This window comes from Pristis pectinata, chromosome 3 (assembly GCF_009764475.1).
Source record: "Pristis pectinata isolate sPriPec2 chromosome 3, sPriPec2.1.pri, whole genome shotgun sequence".
Lineage (NCBI taxonomy): Eukaryota > Metazoa > Chordata > Chondrichthyes > Rhinopristiformes > Pristidae > Pristis > Pristis pectinata.
The window spans coordinates 10,427,814-10,445,527 of record NC_067407.1 but is presented as its reverse complement, the minus strand read 5'-3'; the positions used below and the strand labels follow the sequence as shown (position 1 = coordinate 10,445,527).

Sequence of the window (17,714 nt, the reverse complement as noted above, 5' to 3'; positions counted from 1 at the left end):
TGTCGTATATGCTCTGTGACCATCTCCTTAACAATGGAAAAGCAAAAAGCTCCAGGTGCCAGAAATCTGAAATAAAAAACAGAGAATGCCAAGTAATACACAGCGTATCAGGCACTATCTATGGAGAGAGAAAGGAAGTTGGCCATTCATCATTGACATGAAACATTAACTCTTAGAGTCATAGAGTACTACAGAACAGAAACAGGCCCTTCGGCCCATCTAGTCCATGCCGGACTGGTTTTCTGTCTAGTCCCATCTACCCGCATCCAGACCATAGCCCTCCAAACCCCTCCCATCCACGTACCTATCCAAACCTCTCTTAAATGTTACAATTGAACCTACATCTACCACTTCCACTGGCACTTGTTGCACACTCGCCCCACCCTCTGAGTGAAGAAGTTTTCCTTCAGATTCCCCTGATATATTTCACCTTTCACCCTAAACCTATGTCCTAGTTACCCAACCTTAGGGGGAAAAGCCTGCATATATTCACCCTAGTTATACCCCTCATAATTTTACATACCTCTATAAGATCTCCCCTCATTCTCCTGTGCTCCAGGGAATAAAGTCCTCACCTATTCAACCTTTCCCTATAACTCAGGTCCTCAAGTCCTGGCAACATTCTTCTAAATTTTCTCTGTACTCTTTCAAGCTTATTGATATCTTTCCTGTAGGTAGGTGACCAGAACTGCATGCATACTCCAAATTTAGCCTCGCCAACATCTTGTACAAATTCAACATAACATCCCAACTCCTGTACTAAATGCCCTGATTTATGAAAGCCAAGGTGCCAAAAGCTCCTTTTATGACCCTATGTACCTGTGATGCCACTTTCAAGGAACTATGGATCTGTATTCCCAGGTCCCTTTGTCCTACTGCACACCCCAGAGCCCTACCATTCACTGTGTGAGTCTTACCCTGGTTTGTCCTCCGAAAGTACAACACCTCACATTTGTCTGCACACTTGTTTTTCTCTCCACAGGTGCTGTCTGACCTGCTGAGTAATTCCAGCACTCTTGCACTTTTAATCTTAAACAATGGATTCAGGTGAATGGAGGTCCCTGTGCTTTACTTATTCCCCTTTTTTTGTACAGCAGTGTTACATTTGCAATTATCATCTATTGTCAGCAATGTAGTGAAATGTAATGCCTAAAAGTAATGCAAGATTGAAAATTCTGAAAGCTTTTCAAGTCTTACCTCTAAACCAGATGAAACCCCTGCACAGACGTTTATTCCCCCACTGGCTGATGTGGACAGCAGTTGTACAAGTTCATCCCTTGCATTATCTCCAGCTATCAATTTCAGTTTTGAGACAGTAGATGCAATAGAATGAAAAGTAACAATTCCAACATGAGATCCTTCTTCAATAATCTGCAGTAAGAATATTTTGGCTGCTTGTCGGAGCTTATTAATACGATTCTCCTAAATACAAACAAGAACATACATTTAGATGTGCAATATGATTGTCACAAAAACAGCAATTTCCATTTTAAAAATCTTTAAATAATGTTCTGAGAGTCCCATTTTATTTTAGTTTATTTTGTTTCCTTTTCCCAGAACAGCATAACCATGGATTTATACATGAAAGCATCCCATGAAACTGGCCCTTTCAGCCCACCCCATCCATGCCAGCCATGATGCCAATCTACACTAATCTCATTTGCCTGCTTTAGGCCTGTATCCCTCTACACTTTTCCAAGTACCTTTCAAATGCCCTTAAATGTTGATATTGTATCTCACTCCACCACCTCCTTGGCAGCTCATTCCAAATATTCACCACCCACTTTGTGGAATTCAGATCTCCTTTATATTTCTTCCCTCTCAGCTTAAACCTGTGTCCTTGAGTCATAGACTCCCCTGCCCTTGGAAAAAGATTCTGACTATATCCTATTTATGCCCTTCAGACTGTTGTTATGGCTATAAGGTCACCCCTCGGCCTCCTACATTCCAATGAGAATAAACCAAGCTTATCCAACCTCTCTTTATAACTACAGCCCTCCATTCCAAGCAAGATCTTAGTGAATCACTTTTCCAGTTAAGTTTCTAGCCAATGGTGATCCCCAGAATACTGATGATAGGGGACTTTATGGTGGTAATGTGACATAATTGAATGTAAAAGGTAAGAGTCGGACCTTGAGACTTTGGCTCAAGAGACTTCGGTGTGAAGAGGCAGAGTAAGTGAGCGGAGGCTAAGGTAAGGTTCAGGTAAGGTCTCTTTTTTTTCTTATTGCACAGTTTAGAGCACTGGGAATGACAGGCAGGGCAGTAGTTTGCTCCTCTTGCAGGATGTTGGAAGTCAGGAAGACCTCCGGTGTACCTGATCACTACACCTGCGAGAAGTGCATCTGGCTACAGCTCCTTACAGACCGTGTTATGGAACTGGACCCAGAGATGGATGAACTCCGGACCATTCAGGGAACTGAGGAGATGATTGATAGGAGTTACCAGGAGGCAGTCACACCTAGGTTGCAGGTAGCTGGGTGACCGCAAGGGGAGGGAAAGGGAATAGGCGGTCAGTGCAGGGTACCCCCGTGGTCATTCCCCTCAATAACAAGTATATCGTTGTGGATACTTTTGGGGGGGTGGGGGGTCCTTCCAAGGAAAGCTGCAGCGGCCAGGTCTCTGGCACTGAGCCTGACTCTGTGGCACAGAAGGGAAGGGGGGAGAAGAGGACTGCCGTAGTGATAGGGGATTCATTGGTTAGGGGAACGTTCAGGAGATTGTGTGGATGAGAACAAGACTTCTGGATGGTACGTTGCCTCCCAGGTGCCAGGGTCAGAGACGTCTTGGATCGAGTCCACTGCATTCTTAAGGAGCAGGGAGAGCAGCAGAAGTCTTGGTACACTTTGGTACCAACGACCTTGACAGGAAAAGGGAGTATAGGGAGTTAGGAAGAAAGCTAAAAAGCAGGACCTCAAGGGTGGTAATCTCTGGATTGCTGCCTGCGCCATGTGCCGGTGAGGGTAAGAATAAGAAGATATGGCAGACAAATGTGGGGCTGAAGAGTCGGTGCAGAGGGCAGGATTTCAGATTTATGGATCACTGGGATCTCTTCTGGGGAAGGTATGACCCGTACAAAAAGGATAGGTTACACCTGAACTCAAGAGGGACCAATGTCCTTGTGGGCAGGTTTGCTAGAGCTCTTGGACAGGGTTTAAACTAGGTTCGCAGGGGGATGGGAACCAGAGTGTTAGGTCAGATGATGGAGCAGTTGGTGTAAAGGTAGATGCATTATGTGGAGAGACTGTGAGGAAGGATAGACAGTGGATAGGTCATAAACACAGTCAGCTGGATGGGTTGAAATGTCTTTATTGTGAGAAGTATTGAGAATAAGGGTGATGAATTCAGAACATGGATCAGTACATGGAATTACGATGTTGTGGCCATTACAGAGACTTGGTTGTCGCCAGGGCAGGATTGGCTGCTTGACGTTCCGGGGTTTAGATGTTTCAAAAGGGATAGGGAAGTCGGTTAAGGCGGGGGGGGGGGGGAGGGGGAGTGGCATTGCTAATCAGGGATAGTATCACAGCTGCAGAAAAGGAGGACATCATGGAGGGATCGTCTACTGAGTCAGTGTGGGTGGAAGTAAGAAACAGGAAGGGAGCAATCACTCTATTGGGAGTATTCTATAGGCCCCCAAATAGCCACCAGGACACTGAGAAACAGATAAGTAGGCAGATTTTGGAATGGTACAATAATAACAGGGTAGTTGTCAGGAGAAACTTCAACTTCAGTAATATTGATTGGCAGGTCCTTGGTACAACAGGTTTAGATGGGGCAGAATTTGTTAGGTGTGACCAGGAAGGATTCCTGACACAGTATGTGGACAGGCCGACTAGAGGAGAGGCCATACTGGATCTGGTACTAGGCAATGAACCTTGTCAGGTGACAGACCTTTTGGTGGGTGAGCATTTCGGAGAGAGTGACCACAACTCCCTGACCTTTAGCATAGCCATGGAGAGGCACAGGAGCAGACGATATGGGAAAGTTTTTAATTAGGGGAGGGCTAATTATGACATTAGGCAGGAAATGGGAGCGTAAATTGGGAACAGATGTTCTCAGGGAAATGCATAGCAGAAATGTGGAGGCTCATTAGGGAACATTTGCATGGAGTTCTGGATAGGTTTGTCCCAATGTGTCAGGGAAGGGATGGTAGGGTACAAGGGAGGTGAAATATTTAGTCAAGAGGAAGAAGGAAGCATACTTGAGCTTTTAGGAAGGAAAAATTAGGCAGGGCTCTTGAGAATTATAAGGTAGAAGGGACTTAGGAGAGCTAGAAGGAGACATGAGAAAACCTTAGCGAGTAGAATTAAGGAAAACCCCAAGGGTTACATAGGTGAGGAACAGGAGGATTACTAGAGTGAGGGTAGGATCGCTCAGGGACAAATGGGGAAACTTGCACATGGAAGCAGAGGAAGTAGGGGAGGTCATTAATGAATGCTTTTCTTCATTTCAGACAAGGGAGAGAGACTTTGACGAATGTGAAGTCTGCGTAGAACAGGCTAATGTGCTGCAGCATGTTGAGGTTAAGAAAGAGGTAATGTTGGAGCTTCTGAAAAACATTAGGATAGATAAGTCCCTGGGACCGGATGGAATATATCCCAGGTTTCTATGGGAGGTGAGGGAAGAGATGACTGGGCGTTGACAATGATATTTGCATCCTCCCTGGCCACAGGAGTGGTACTAGAGGACAGCCGTTTAAGGTCAAAGGAGGAATGTTCAGGGGAGATGTCAGATGTAGGTTCTTTACTCATAGAGAGGTAGGTGCCTGGAACGCACTGCTGGGGTTGATTGTAGAGGCTGATACAATGGGGACATTTAAAAGGTCAAAGCTAAGCACATGGTAGTAAGAAAAATGGAGAGTTATGGCTGTATAGGAGGGAAGGGTTAGATTGATCATGGAGTAGGATTATATGCGTCGGCACAACACGTGGGCCTGCACTGTGCTTTACTGTTCTATGTTCTATGTAATTGGTTTGGACTCATTTTTATTGGGGATAGTCATTGCCTAACCCCTGTGCAGAGTAAATGTTACTTTCCATTTATTAGCCCAAGACTAGATGTTGTCCAAGTCTTGCTACATGTGTAAATAGGCTGCTTTTTATCTAAGCGGATGCATGTTATTCTGATTACTGTCCAGTCCTCACTGACTACTTTTACTTCTGACATTATAATTGGAAGGAAGGTCATTTATGAAGCAGCTGAAGCTGCTGCTGTCTAAAGCTCTGCTCTTAGGAACTCCTGCAACTATGCCCAAATTGACCTCCAAGCAACCGTAACCATATTCCATTGTGTAACTTCAGCCATTGTGGAGTTCTTTCCTCACCCCTCTGGAGTTCAATTTTAACAGAGCTTCTTGATGCCACACTCCTTCAAATGCTACATGTGAAAGGCAGTTACTCTCACCTTTCCTCTGGAATTCAGCTCTTTTATCCACATTTGGAAATAGTTGTAATGAGGACTGGAACCAATTGGCTCTGCCAAAATCCTGACTGACTATGTTGGTGAGTAAAAGCTGCTTAATACTACTGTTGAGATTACTTTCCATCACTTTGCTAATAATTTTGAGTATCTGAGGTGACGGTAAAGGAACAGATTGCATTTATCCTGCTTTCTGTGGACAGGGCCTATCTGGGCAACTTTCTCCAGTGCAAGTATTATAGCTGTGCACAAGCAGCTTGGCTAATGTCATGAAGGGTTCTGGCTTGCAAGCCTTCTACACAACAGCTGAGATATTACATTTTTTGTATCTAGTGCTCTCTGCAATTTGTAGATTTCATTTGAAGTCAATTGGATTGACTGAAGATTGGTTTATGTGATTCTGGAGACTTGCAGAGGAAGCTGAGATAGACAATTTATTGGGTATTTTTGATAGAAGATAGCTACAAAAATTTTAAAACTTACAATTTAGAAATCACATTGTGTGAATCTCTGGAGCTCTCTGCCCCAGAGGATGGTATTTAAGGTGAAAATAGATGAATATTTGAAAGATTGGGTAATTGTAGGTTATGGGGAACTGCCACAGAAGAAGTGTTGAGGCCAACATAGATCAGCCATGATCGTATTGAATGATAGGGCAGGCTTGACGGATCCAGTGACTTACTCCCACTCCTATTTTCTTGTGTTCTGGAAGCTTCTCCTCGCTAAATAACAAGAAGGATGTGAGTTTTGACAAGTTATTTGTTGAAAAACATTTAAGGTCTTACCAACCCAATGCTTTCTGAGACATCAAGGACTAAACAAACAACACGGTTCTTGGCCTGTAGAAGTGTGAATGTTGGGATGACTGAACCAGTGTGGGATGAGGAAATGTTTCTGAAATCTTCCGACTTGCTGATCACATCCCAAGTGCTCCTGTAATTGCACATTCTGTTCTGCATGTTGGGTGCTTCAGTATTGTGGGTCTTATCATCACAGAATTCACCCACCTGGAAATTTGAAAAAATATCATGGGTTAAAGGAACAGTGCCAAACAGAGGAAAAAAATTGTTCTGAAAAACATTAAGGGAGAATATACACATAATAAGTTAATAATACATCAAGACTTTAGGCAATCCATGAATAAAATAAAAATCAAAATTGGAAGAATTGTGTAACAGATGCACAATCCACTATTCTACCTTTAAGCATTGGCACATGTTGAACATTCTTCCCCACCTTTTCATAGAGTCATAAATCCATACAAAACAGAAACAGGCCCTTTCTACTCATAACTGTAGCACTCCTTCCCAGACAAAATCCAAATGAATCTCTTCTGCAGCCTCTCCAGTGGAAACACGTCACTTCTATAGTGTGGCAACTAAAACTGAACTCCAGCTGTGGCCTAAGTAAAGTTGTATCATAACCTCCCTTCTCTTATATTCCAAGCCCTGGCAAATAAAGGCAAGGATCCTGCATGCCTTCTTCATCATCTTACCTACCTATGCTGCCACGTTAAGGGATCTTTCTCAGCCACTTAAAACTTGTTTAATTTCTAACATATGTCAGTTGTGTTAGAAGTTCAATGACCATGAAATGTTAACTCTTTCTTTCTCCACAGATGCTGCCTGACCTATTGAGTATTTCCAGCATTCTCTGGTTTTGTTAGTATTTATGGCTCCCACTGTTGGATTCTCCTCAAAGGGAAACCTTCTTTCCACATTTACCTATCAAACCAAAGTACAATTTTAGAAAACTTATCCCTAATTCTTTTCTGAAGATAAAACACCATCCTTTTGATTGTTTCCCAATATATAGTTGATAGCTATAATCTTTCAATATCTTCCAATGTTATCCCTTTAAACATTGTTTCTGTTTTCTCTAGTGCTTCTACATATTGATGAGCTGAGTTTATTATTCTAAATGCTGTCTAATTGGACTCCACATTATGATAAAATGATTCCTCCACTTTTGATATATTTAGCTATAAGAATAAATTCTATTGCTGTTCTGACTTTTTTATTTCTTTACTGATCTGTCATGCTGCTTTTAAAGAATTTTTTCACCTGTGCCTGTGGATCAAATGAGAAACAAAGGACTGCAGATGCTGGAATCTAGATGAAAAATGCTCTGATGCTGGAGGAACTCAGCAGGCCAGGCAGCATCCATGGAGAAAAGCAGGCGGTCAACGTTTTGGGTCAGGACCCTTCTTCAGGACTGAAGATAGAAGTTCTTCAGGACTGGGAAGCCCTATATATAGATGGGAAAAACAGAGCAGTGATAGGTGGACAAAAGAGGAGAGGCAGGGTGGGCACAAGGTGATGACAGGTAGGTGCATCTAAGAGATTGTGTTAGGCAGGTGTGAGGGAGGAGGGGAGAGCAGATCCACTGAGGGATGGGTCAAAGGTAAGGAGGGAAAGAAAAGAAAGGTAGAAAAACAGAGGGTAGGAAAGGGAAGAGAACTGCACTTACGTATGGTGGGGGCAGTGGAAAGTTCCCAGGGTAGGAGCAGGATGGGTGAGGGGGGGGAGGGAGGAGTGAAGTAGGGAGTCGCAGAGACAGTGGTCCCTGCAAAAGGCAGAAAGGGGTGGGGAGGGGAAGATATGCTTGGTAGTGGGATCCCATTGGAGATGGCAGAAGTGGCGGAGAATGATGTGTTGGATACGTAGGCTGGTGGGATGAAATGTGAGGACAAGGGGGATCCTATCCCTGTTGTGTCTGGGAAGGGTGGGGGTGAGATTAGAGATGCGGGAAATGGCAGAGATACGAGTGCGAGCTCTCTCAACCACAGTAGGGGGGAAGCCCCAGTTGGAAAATAAATTGGTCATCTCAGATGTCCTGGAGTGGAAAGCCTCATCATGGGAGCACCTCCATCACCTCCATCCAGGGACCTAAATGCTCCTTTCAGGTGAGACAGAGATTCACCTGCACCTCCCTTAATATCGTCTACTGCATTCGGTGCTGCAAGTCTGGCCTCCTCTACATCGGTGAGACCAAATCCAGACTAGGTGACCATTTCGCAGAAAACCTGCGCTCTGTCCGTAACTGTGATCTGCATCTCCCCGTTGCCAGTCACTTCAACTCCCCCTCCCACACTATCACTGATATGACAGTCCTCAGCCTCCTCTACTGCCAGGAGAATTCCAAGTGCAAACTGGAGGAACAGCACCTCATTTTCCATCTTGGAACCTTGCAGCCTAACGACATGAACATTGAATTCTCCCACTTTAGGTAATCCCCACCCCCTTCCCCACAAACCACCCCTCCCACCCCACCCCACCCCACCATGCTTCTTCTCTTCTTCCCTTTCCTAGCCTCTTTTTTTCTACCTAATATTTGTTATCTTTTTTCTCAGAATTCTCTATTTAGCCCCAAGTTTCACCTCATTTGTAAATTTTGATACCAACATTATGTCCCAGCTCTGACTCTTGTGGAACAAGCCTTTCTACTATCACTATTAGAAAGAACAAACTTCTGCTATTTCTGCCTGTTGTTCATGTTTAGCAAATTTGATATACTTTCACTTATTTATTACCTAACTTCTGGATGCTTCTCTCTTACTACTTTGTAGGTAGAAACTCTGACATCTCTAGAGCACTCCATCTGTACTGAATTGGAACTTTAGCCTAGATTTGTGCTATCAACTGGCATAAGTTCCAGGTTTTGTTCATTCTCTCTTCCTGAATATACACAACAATGTTACCTGTTCACCATCCTTCGGTGGAAACTCCCCCCCCCCCCCCCCCAACACCTTGGTGGAATCCAGTGTGGGATCCCCGCCCCACCCCACCTTTGATATTTAATATACTGACACACTCTGTCAGAGATAATTTTACCACCATCTCCTCCCTAGTAAGCTTGTGTATACATAGGTGTACACCATCTGGACCTGGTAGTTTGTGAAATGTTTATTTTCTTTAGAAAAAACTGAGGCAAAGTTATGTCTCAATTATGCCAGTTCAGTCATCATCTGTCCATTTATCCTTCACTGGTCCTAACTCTATTTCAGATTTCCTTTTGTTATTTTTTGTGTTCTTAGAACACATTTTTTATTCCTCACAATTCATTTTTGTATTTTTCTGTTGACTTCCAACAGTCTTTTTTACTTATTTCTCCACATCCTCATACTCCCTCTCCTCACACTCACGGCGCATAATCAGTTTGCTTCTTTTTGTCTTTTAATGGAATATATTTCTCTTGCATATGATCCATTACCCTATAAAAAAATCCCACTGTTTTTTTTAACTTAGCCTTCCAACATATTTCTCCCAGTTCACCCTTATTTGTTTCACTCTCATTTCCACTAATTTGTTTTTTTCCAGTAATTGTCCATAATCTTTCTTACTATGCTTTTAATGAAAGAGAGATCTTCCCAGTGCTTTCTTATGAACTTCATCTTTAAGGTAAACAACATGGACACAGCAATAGGAAAATTCTGGACTTCCTGATGCAGTGTGGGCTATAGCACAGAGAAGGCAAACTGCAAAAGTCTCCCAAATGAGACTCTCTGCACTGGGGGGTGATAGTTGTGTAACTCCATGTTCTTTCTGCTCATTCCCATAAAGACTGATCACTTCCAATCTGCAGTAAAGAAGGATGAGCAGAGCTCAGAGCTTGCAGGTCTCCACCAAGGTGCAGCTCTCCCAACGTAATTTGCTCCTAATGTGTAGGTGAGTGGTAAAATCATGGGGGAGTTAATGGGAATGTGGGGAAAATAAAATGGAGTTAGTGTAGGATGAGCATAAAATGGGTGCCTGATGGTCAGTGTAGGCTCAGTGGGCCAAAGGGCCTGTTTCTGTGCTGTATGACTATGACTCCATGATTCTATGACTTCTGAAAGCAATACCAAAACTCCCTTCAAAGGAACTGTTTAGTGAGGAACAAATGAGTTAACAATGTTTGAGAAAATACAACTTCAACTCTGCTTACATTTGGGAGTCCTTGTACATACATTATTGAAGATGATGAACTCTGATCCTTCTCCGGGAAGAATTTACAATTGCCATTAGGCAGCCTGGTGTTGGCATCTATGTTGCAAGGTGTACAGGAAGTGTCTGTACAATCAACTGTCTTTCCTTTTATTTCTTTTGAGCATCTGCAAGATAACAATTAAAAAAGTAATGTAGAAGCCTATGCTAAAGTTTCAATTCAGTACTGAGGGAGTGCTACAGAGATTGTCAGAGTTACTTTCAGCTATGATGGAAAGTTGCAGAGGTTACAGGGAAATAAAAGGGAAAATGAGATTGAAAGGATTGTTCTCCTGGGAACCAGCAAGGACCTGACAGGTCAAGTGACCTCCTTCTGTGTTATTATCAACATATATAAAAGGAAATGCGAGTTAATCTCTGTCCACCTGGGCAACTTTCAATTTATAGTTCAATACACTGCAAAAAGGAAAAGCATTTCTAAGAGTTGCCCTGATCCTCACGTTCCATCCCACTGTCCACTGCATTCATTGAATCATCCTTCACAATTTCTACTACCTTCATGAGTTTTATTCACAAGAAATATACCACCCCCTCCCTCCCTTCAGCATTCCAGTGACCATTTCTTTCACAAATACCTGGTCCACTCTTCCACCCCCAACCAGCCACTCCCCTTATTATAGCACGTTCCCATGGAACCGCAGGTATAAAACCTGTCCTGTCACCTCTTCCCTTTCCACTGTTCAGAGATCCAAACAATTCTTTCAGGTAAAACATCAATTCACTTGCATTCTTCAATTTAGTCCACTGCATTCAGTGTTCACAATGTAGCTTCCTTTACAATAGAAAAACCAAATGCAGATTGGGTGACCACTGTGCAAACCCTGCAGGAGTGACCCCAAGTTACCAGTTGCCTATCACTGTAATTCTCCATCTCAATCCCACTCAGACCTATCTGTTCATGGCCTCATAGAATCAAAGTTGTACAGCATGGAAGCAGGCTCTCCAGCCCAAATCCTCATGCCGACTGAGATGTCTTTCTGCCCTAATCCCATTTTCCTGCATGTTGCCCACATCCCTCTGTTCCTTTCCTATTCATGTACCTGTACAAATGCTTTTTAAACACTGTGATTCCACCCGCCTCTCCACTCCTTCTGGCGGCTTGTTTCATGTACCCACCATCATCTGTGTGAATAACTTGCGCCTCCTTCCACTTAACTCCTGCACTGTTATGGTGAGACACAATGCAAGCTTGAGCAATAACACCTCATCTCCCATCTGGACACATTGAGTTTCGATGTACATGTGACCAATAAAGATATCTAATCCCATCTTAAAATCACATTTTACAACTTCAGGTAACTGTATCAGAACTGACCAGTTCTGCTGTAGGTTATCCATATGTAATATGAACTAAGTGTTTCTCTCTCCACTGACACTGCCTGATCTGCTGGACATTTCCAACATTCTTCTTTTGGTGTCAGTTCTCTGCTACAGCTTTGACCTGCAAGTCACAGCTTTTAAATGTCCCTATATATGCTTTTTCTCCAGCTGACTTAATTAATCTATCAACCGGATGGCTTCATAAGCAGCTTATCACCAAGGCAACTTATCAGAGATATTCGCCTTCTCCTATCCATCCCTCCCCCACCCTATCTGCAACTTAAAACTAACTTGTTTTGTCACTTTCTAGATCCCAGTGAAGAGTCCTGAAATGTTAACTTCATTTCTCTTTCCACAAATGTTGCCTGACCCGTTGAGTGTTTCTCGCATTTTCAGTTTTTATTTTAGGCAACTCTTGAGTTTTGTGGCCTTGTCCAGAAATCCCAACAAACTTTTCTCACTGAACAAAACTATTTAATGAGAATTATCTTACCTTGTTGCTTCAGCAATCCCATCACTATTTATATAAAAGGTTGCCGGATCATTATATTCATCAAATACTCCCCATTGAAGATGGGCCCATTCATGAACAAAAACTTGACCTGTACAAACAGAAATATTTTCTCTCAAACTAATGAAACCAATCCTTTCTTTTACTATGAAAAATAAATGGTATTTTCATTTCAAAAAGTTTATATATCGGTACAATTCTCTCATGAATGTAAAATAAACTCAAAGGCATAAAGTTATTTTGTGACATTAAATTAAACTAAAATTCAGATTCACGTGTGAATGTGCACTGGGCTTTTCCACCTTTATAAAATGTGTGGAAGAGAAAATGCTAGAAATGTTTAGCAAGTCAGGCAGCATCTATTGAGAGGGAAATAGGGTTACCGCTGCGGGTTGAAGACTCCTCAGCAGAAATGGAAAAAGATAAAAAATAAGATAGTTTCATGTTGCAGAGAGAGTTGAGATTCCAGGGAGGCTTCATAAACAGCTTATTACCTAGCAGCCCTGGCCTCACCTTATCAGAGATATTCCCCTTCCATCACTTGACTATCCTGTCTGCAAATTAAAACTGACTTATTTTCCCACTTTTCCAATACTGATGAAGTGTTTTCCAATTGAAGTATTAACTCTATCTCTCTCTATAGATGCTGCCTGACCTACTGTGTGTTTCCAGCTTGTATAAGGAAGAAACTTGGATTTTAAAAAATGACACAAAACAATGAGAAACCCCCAGAGGGTTTGCAACCCCTGGTCCCAAAAGAAAATAAGGTGAGAAAATTGCAGACACTTTAACCATGATCTTCCACAACTCTCATGAACCAGGACTTCTCCCATTAGAATGGAAATATGCATTATGGTAGAAAGATGAAAGCAAGAAATCAAGAATATATAGATCTGTCACGTATATTGGTTGAGGAAATTAGTACAATCTGTACACATAGAATTAAAGCACACATAGAAAATTTTAAGTTAAATAGGGAGAGCCAACATGAGTTGGAAGCAATAGGTTAAGTAAACCTAATTTTTTTTTTGAGGAGTTAACTAAAGAAATCCATTAAAGGATTTCTGAAGGCATTCAGTAATGTAAAACAGAAGAGACTCTTAACCAAACTTAAAATCTGTGAAATTATTGATCTTGTTATAAGCTTCATTAGGTTAAAGATGTTTGTTAGATTTACTAATGACACACAACGCAATAGTAAATCCACAGAGATCAATAACATAGTTAATTGCTTATGTAATTTTAGAACCATAGAACCGTAGAACAATATTGCACAATACATGCCCTTTGGCCCACCATGTTGTGCCAACCTTCAAACCACACCTATGACTACCTAACCCCTTCCTCCCACATATCCGTCTATCTTAAATTCCTCATTATGCTTATCTAACAATCTCTTGAACTTGACCAATGTATCAGCCTCCACCACCACCCCAGGCAGCGCACCATGCACCAACCACTCTCTGGGTGAAAAACCTCCCTCTGACGTTTCCCTTGAACTTCCCACCCATTACCTTAAAGCCATGCCCTCTTGTATTGAGCCCTCAGGTGCCCTGGGAAAGAGGCACTGGCTGTCCACTCTATCTATTCCTCTTAATATTTTGTATACCTCTATCATGACTCCCCTCATCCTCCTTCTCTCCAATGAGTAAAGCCCAAGCTCCTTTAGTCTCTCCTCATAATCCATACTCTCTAATCCAGGCAGCATCCTGGTAAATCTCCTCTGCACCCTTTCCGACACCTCCACGTCCTTCCTATAATGAGGCAACCAGAGTTGGACACAGTTCTCTAAGTGTGGTCTAACCAGAATTTTGTACAGCTGCGTCATTACCTCACAGCTCTTAAACTCAATCCCATGATTTATGAAAGCTAACATCCCATAAACTTTCTTAACTACCCTATCCACCTGTATAGCAACTTTCAGTGATCGGTGGATATGAACCCCCAGATCCCACTGCTCCTCTACACTGCCCAGAATCCTGCCATTTTCCTTGTTCTCCGCCTTGGAGTTTGTCCTTCCAAAGTGTACCACCTCACACTTCTCCGGATTGAACTCCATCTGCCATTTGTCAGCCCAGCTCTGCATCCTATCAATATCCCTCTGTAAGCTTCTATAGCCCTCCACACTATCCACAACACCACCGATCTTTGTGTCATCTGCAAACTTGCTAACCCACCCTTCCACCACCTCATCTAAGTCATTAATAAATATCACAAAAAGTAGAGGTCCCAGAACCGATCCCTGTGGGACACCACTAGTCACAGCCCTCCAATCCGAATGCACTCCCTCCACCATAACCCTCTGCTTTCTACAGGCAAGCCAATTCTGAATCCACATGGCCAAGCCTCCCTGGATCCCTTGGCCTCTGACCTTCTGAAGAAGCCTACCATGCTGAACCTTGTCAAACACCTTACTAAAATCCATGTAGACTACATCCACTGCACTACCCTCATCAATCTTCCTGGAAAACCTCCTCAAAGAATCCTATCAGGCTAGTGAGGCAAGATTTTCTCTTCACAAATCCATGCTGGCTGTCCCTAATCAGTCCATGATTCTCTAAATGATCATAGATCCTATCTCTTAGAATCCTTTCTAGCAGCTTACCCACCACAGATGTAAGGATCACTGGTCTGTAATTCCCTGGACTATCCCTACTACCTTTTTTGAATAAAGGGACAAAATTCACCACCCCCCAATCCTCCAGTACCATCCCCGTTGACAACGAGGACTCAAAGATCCTAGCCAACGGTTCAGCAATCTCCTCCCTCGCCTCCCGAAGCAGCCTGGGGAATATTCCATCAGGCCCCAGGGAATAATCTGTCCTAATATTTTCTAACAGCTCCAATACATCCTCTCTCTTGATATCTACATACTCCAGAACATTACCCTTACCAACACTGTCCTCAGCGTCATCAAGACCCCTCTCCTTGGTGAATACTGAAGAGAAGTATTCATTGAGAACCTCACCCACTTCCACAGCTTCCAGGCACATCTTCCCACCTTTGTCTTTAATCGGACCTACCTTTACTCTAGCCATCCTTCTGCTCTTCATGTACGAGAAAAAAGCCTTGGGATTCTCCTTAACCCTACTCGCCAAAGCATTTTCATATCCCCTTCTCTCTCTCCTCAGCCCCTTCTTAAGTTCGTTCCTTGCTACTCTATATTCCTCACGAGCCCTGTCTGATCCTTGCTGCTTACACCTTATGTATGCTGCCTTCTTCTTCCTAACTAGTTGTTCCACCTCTCTCGTCACCCATGGTTCCTTCACCCTACCGTTCCTTCTCTGCCTCACCGGGACAAATTTATCCCTAACATCCTGCAAGAGATCCCTGAACAACGACCACACCTCCACAGTACATTTCCCTACAAAAATGTCATCCCAATTTACGCTCTCAAGTTCTCACCTTATAGCTTCATAATTTGCCCTTCCCCAATTAAATATCTTCCCGTCCTCTTTGCTCCTACCCCTGTCCATGACAATGCTAAAGGTTATTGAGCAGTGGTCGCTGTCCCCCAGATGCTCACCCACCGATAGATCTGTCACCTGACCCGGTTCATTACCTAAAACTAGATCTAATATGGCATCCCCTCTAGTCGGCCTGTCAACATACTGTGACAGGTATCCGTCCTGGACACACTTAACCAACTCTGCCCTATCTAAACCTTTGGCACTAAGCAGGTGCCAATCAATATTTGGGAAGTTGAAGTCTCCCACGATAATAACCCTGTTTTTTTTAAACTCACGAAAAAGCCATGAAAGGACATTGATAGATTAAGTGAGTGTACAGAAGTATCAGATGGATTATAGCAGAGCTAGGAGCAAGATTTGTTTTGGACCAATAAAAGATAGATTCAAGTATTTTTCAGTTGTGAAGTTCAAGGAACAATGGAAGTTCAAAGAGATCTTGAGGCCCTTGTATGCATATCAATAAACGCTGTGGGTAGAAAAAAAATCCAAAGTACTAATTTAGTGTTGCCCCTTATATTTGGAAGGCTTTAAATTATAAAATTAAAGTCAGAAACAAAAATGTAAATTCTGTGATCAATAGATTTTTCTTTGAGATTTTTAAGGGATGAATCAACATTGAATGCTGGAACTGATTTCAAGAGCTTAAAAACCCAGCTTCGGTTCCTATGTTTCTAAGTAATCTCAAACCACATGTTACAGCTGGTTAACTTAAAATCATTTACCTCTTGGGCCATAAGCTGAAGCCAGACTGTTTCCAATGAACCTAGCAAGTTTAAAGGGAGTGTAGGAAATATGACCGTAGGCAATTTAAAAGTTGCACCAGGAAATGGGGCTCCAGTGAATTTAAAGGGAAAGCAGGAACCAGGCCCCAGTGAGTTTAAAAGGATCACAGGAAAAGGGGACTGCGTGAACTTAAAGGGAGTGCGGGAAATGAGGTCCCATTGAGTTTAAAGAGACCATGTGAAATGGAGTCCTGGTGAGTTGAGGGAGCACAGGAACAGGGACTGGGTGAGTTGAAAAGGAGAGGGGGAACTGGGGCTCGGTGCAGTGAAAGGGAGCATTGGAAACGGGGCTCCAGTGAGTATAGATGGCACAGGAATGGGGATCCTGGTGAGTTCAAAGGGAGTGCAGGAACTGATGTCTGGGTGAGTTGAAGGGAGAACAGGAAATGGGGTGTCAGTGAGTTTCAGGGGCAAGTGGGAAACATCACCAGTGAGCCTGATGCTGAACCATCAGGATTTCTGAATGATCAGATAGCAGATTATTGGTGTTATACTGTACATACCTCGGTCCTTCATTTCATCTGTAACTTGCTGCCCATTCATGCTACATTTTCTTGCATTCTATTATTATCCTCTTCACCCTTTGCCACTCTTTCAAGTTTGGTTTCATCCATAAATTAGCAAATGCTGTCCTGCACATCCACATCTGCAATCCACACTGAGCCCTGGGGAACACTGCTATCTACCATCCTTCAGTCTGAAAAGCAACCGATCACCACCCCACTGATTTCTTTCTTCTTACCTTTTCATAGGATTCATTAGTTGGTCTCTGAACCAAGCTGGAATTCACTGACCAGGTAGAAGGCAGCAGGATTTTTACTTCTGAAAAATAAAGCCGCTGTATGGTAGCTCAATGCAAGAAGGAGGAGGCTTCACCCATCATTTCCTTAAAGGAGCACAAGTTTAAAATCAATGCCTCATTATATTTTAATCATGTTGACAGGGGCAATAATGCATACATATTCTTTTAACTCTTTCCCCGTAATCAAATCCTAAATTCAAGGTAATATAATAGATACAAGGATGTACATTGACACAAAGCAACTCGATAAATTCACCTCACCTGGATTTTGTCAGGAATCATGCCATTATATGGGATACTTGGTTTAGTCGCAATCTCAGTGTCTCTATATCCATTATCCACCACCTTTACTCCACAGTGGCTCTCAAGATAAGCACATAGGAGATAGCTGAACACCAAGTCAAAGGTTTTTCGCAGAACCAT

At 42.8% G+C, this 17,714-nt stretch overlaps 1 pseudogene; it reads right to left on the bottom strand.

Annotated features, from left to right (window-relative positions):
• LOC127568922 (calcium-activated chloride channel regulator 1-like) overlaps positions 1-17,714 on the bottom strand; it is a 32,624-nt pseudogene extending 14,910 nt beyond the window's left edge.